The following is a 4444-nucleotide window of genomic DNA, read 5'->3' on the forward strand; positions in this document are numbered from 1 at the left end:
TTAATGAATAGAATGATTTGTTCTAATGGTGTTTGTAAATAGGATATGAAGTCTGCATCTTGTACAGCAATTAACTACTGAGAAGAATGTATGCAGTGTGTTAATTATTGAAACTGTTCTACCGATTTGATTTGAAACTGTCTCATTGCGATTTGTTTATCAATAAAACTATGGCAAAAAAATTAAAATAAAATAAAACTACTGTGTGAATGTTTCAATGGGAGTACAAGCAGTTAGCAATCTAAATTTTAGGATACACTTGCCCCATAAAGTAAGAGGACGAGGTGACTGGAGTTATGGTTCTCTAGGCCCTCCAACTCCTCTTTCCACTAAGTCACTTCAGGAAATAAATAGCCTCCAGTCTACCCAGGAAGAGAACTTATATCTGAATCACTAATATGCCCACGGTGCTTACATTTAGATGTATACTTTATTTTTAATGATTTTAATTTATGAAATAATGTTTCTTAATTTTATTGAAAAACAAATAGCAATGAGACAGTTTCAAAACCGATTAGTAGGACAGTTTCAATAATAAATACAGAACAGTAAAATGGTTTAATGTAAGAAACAGATATGGCTTCATCAACAGGAATGACATCAAGGAAGATATATTTGTACACCAGACTACCATAAAGAAGAATAACCCCAGGAAGGACCGTCACAGTGTAGGAGATGGAGAGACTATGGAGTTTGATGTTGTTGAAGGAGAAAAGGGTGCAGAGGCAGTGAATGTTACAGGCCCTGGTGGAGCTCCAGCTTCAGGCAGCAAATACAAAGCAGACTGTAACCATCGTAGATGCTGTCCACATCCTAGGGTTCCTCCACACACTTACCAGAAGAATTACCAGAATAGTGAGAGTGGAGAAAAGAATGAGGGATCAGAGAGCACTCCTGAAGGCCAGGCCCTGCCACGCCGGCCCTACTGCAGATGAAGGTTCCCACTTCACTACATGCAGAGACCCTATGGGTGTCGACCACAGTATTCCAACCCTCCTGTGCAAGGAGAAGTGATGGAGAGTGCTGACAACCAGGGTGCAGGAGAACTAGGTAGACAAGTGAGACAGAATATGTATTGAGATTATAGACCACAATTCCTCAGGGGCCCTCCTCACCAAAGACAGCCTAGAGAGGATGGCAATGAAGAAGATAAGGAAAATCAAGAAGGTGAGACCCAAGGTCAGCAGCCACCTCAACGTCAGTACCTTCACAACTTCAATTACCGAAGCAGATGTCCAGAAAACCCTAAATCAATATTTCACCCTAACCCTTCAAGGTCAGTGTGATGGAGAAATATTCACAGAGAAACCTTGACAACATGGAAGTCTCAGATGGAAACTTTCTACAACAAAACCAAAGGTGGAGTAGATGTTGTTGATGAATTAAGCAGCAACTATGATGTCACTTGAAACACAAAGCATTGCCCAATTAGTGTGTCTTACTTGATCTAAAACATATATGGCTTAAATAGTGGAATATTTTACAAAGGGAATAACATGTGAAAAAATACCACAGATAAATATTCTTAGAGGATTGGACTTGAACTCATAATAGATCATTTACAGCAGAATAAAAACAAAGTATTTCTGACAGGTGAACAGGCAGAAACAAAGTCACAAAGAACTAGTAAGACAACAAGGAAAACAGAAAAGATGTCAACTATGCCCTACAGGGAAACAAAACATATGTACTATCAGTGTAAGTGATGCTTGTGTGTGAAACATGCAGTTGTCATGTGTGAAGACCTGCTTGGATGTGACTATTGAAGCAAGGCTTATTTCTGTGGTAGGCTTGCTTGTGTTTACATTGCAGCATGCATAGATTTTTATTTCTGATGTTATCTGTTAGGTTTTGCAAGAAAGTAAACAGCTGACATGAAAATGTTGGTGTCTATTCTAAGCACTCGCTGCATGTTTGATACTATCTTGATATCTTATTTCTTTGCTAAGTGTGTGTTTTACAATATAATAGGAAGCTCTTGACAAAACAGGAAGAGATGGCAGGTGAGCAGACTGCCACACAGGAAAGGAAAGCTAAACATATGTGCTGTCGGTGTAAACAAGACATATGCATGGCACATGCAGCTGTCATGTATGAAGACAGCCTTGGGTGTGACAGTTGAAGCAAAGGTTATCTTTGTGGAAGGGTTCTAATGGTGTTCTCATTACGGCTCAAACGGGAATTTATATCTGATATTATATTTTAGGTTTCATAAGCAAGTACACAGCTGATGTGAAAATGTTAATGTATGGGTTTTTTGACGTATTTGGTGCACAGTCTTCAGGGTCTCACCACACGGATTGATCTCATAGTGATCCTCATGCTTTCAGCCTCCCAAGTGCTGGGATTGCAGCAACACGCTACCACGCCATGTCAGTCATCTTCTCAGCAGGACCCAGGGGCACTTTGGTCCACTGAGCTATCTAGCTAGCCCTTGTATTTTCTAAAGGTACAATATATAATAAAAATTTCATACTTTATTTCATTAATATTTTATGTTCCTGTTAACTGCACACTGTATAATATAATAAGAACCCCCTGATGAAACAGCAAGGCCGCTGAAATGTCAAGTATCCTACAAAAGGTCAGGAAAGCAGAACACATGTGCAGTCAGTGCACGCAATGTGTGCATGAGGAACATGCTGTGTCATGTATGCAGATTGCCTTAGGTATGATAATTAAAATAAAGCTCATTTTTTTGTAAAGTGCTATTGGAATTTTCACTTTAGTTCATATAAAAATTAATTTGTGTTCTTTTTAGGCTTTGTTCAGCAAAACCCTGTTGATGCTGAAAGTTTTGAATAAAAAAGACAAGAAAAACCATTAAGGTTTATTGAAAACAAGTGTCAATATTCAATTATTAACAGTTCGCACACTCTTAGTGACCCACAAAAACTAGTGCGTAAACTGTGATGAGGTGGATTATGCATCTCAATTACGTACCCATGCATTTTACGAATAAGGGGAAACTCTGTAGCGGAGGGTTCTTTAGTAAAAACTATGAATCACTGGGCCAGCCAGATAGCTCAGCAGACTAAAACGCCTGCTTAGGCAGAGCTCAGGGACCAGGGATCAATCCCGGGCACGCTGTGCTGCTCCCCATCCACAGGGCGCGCTGAGATGGGGACTGTGACTGGGCGTGGTGGCACATGCCTGTGGTCCTAGTGTTTGGGAGGCTGAAAAACAGCAGATCACTATGGGTCCGATCTGGTAGTGAGATCCTGTGGACCCTGTACCAAATACATAAAAAAATAACAATTATTATCATTATTAGATCCAGAGATCCCTCCAGATTTTATGAAAGATGCCTTATACTTAGAATAAATAACATCTACAAGGCATTATCACCTTTACTGTACTTTTTGTGAAGAAAATGAGTAAATGAAATGTAAAAATCAAAAAAAAAGTTTTAATTCAATTTTATAAACAATAAATATTAAAAACTCAAATAATAATAATAAAATAATAATAATAAATATATTGCATACTGTTCTTTTACTGGTTATTCATTATACAAGATGCAGCCATGACATCCTGTTATAAACAGTATTAGAACAAATCTTTCTATTCCTTGAATTAAGAGAATGTAGCTGTATATCTATCCTAACTATTTTGAATATACAGATACAAAACGGTCATTCATTTGTTTTTTTCTTTCAAAGTTTAATTGATAAACAGCAATGAGACAGTTTCAAATCAAATCGGAAGTACAGTTTCAACAAATAATACACTGCATATATTCTTCTTAGTGGTTAATTGCTGTACAAGATGCAGACTTGTGATCCTATTTACAAACACCATTAGAACAAATCATTCTATTCATTAAGAGAATGCAACTATATATCTATCCCAAGCACTTTGAATACACAGATACAAATGGACATTCATAGTTATACCCCATTTTTTTAAAGTTCCATTATAGAATTTTATAGGTGTGTAAACTAAGCAAAATATTCTAAAATAGTCCAGTAGCCCATAATAGCATTGGGTCTTCTGTTTAACTCGCAATGTCAGAAATTATTGACGGTCATTCATTTGTATCACATTTTTTGTTTAATTGTCCGAGATGGGAATTCCATTGTTATTTAAATATTGTAGGTGAGTGAATTCAGCAAAAATATTCCAATATAGTCCAGTAGTCCATAATAATAGTGATTTTTACTTAAGACTGGCAGTCAGTAGTTGTTGACTTGAGCCTTTTACAACTCAGCATATTAATATGGTTTTACTTTATATACTTCGTGTTTATAATTTTCCACTGGATAGTTAAGACCAAGATAAAGCAAGACTTATATAACAAGAAATGTAGCAACTAGCATGTCATGACAAGCAGCCCATATTCAGAAGACGAGAATGACAGGCACTCCAAACATGAAACTACTATTACAAATTACCATCTGCAGTGCAGTAGCTTAGATCACAGGTATCAGTATATATAGTTAGT

Source organism: Octodon degus, unplaced genomic scaffold, assembly GCF_000260255.1.
Source record: "Octodon degus isolate 3935 unplaced genomic scaffold, OctDeg1.0 scaffold00301, whole genome shotgun sequence".
Classification (NCBI taxonomy): Eukaryota; Metazoa; Chordata; class Mammalia; order Rodentia; family Octodontidae; genus Octodon; species Octodon degus.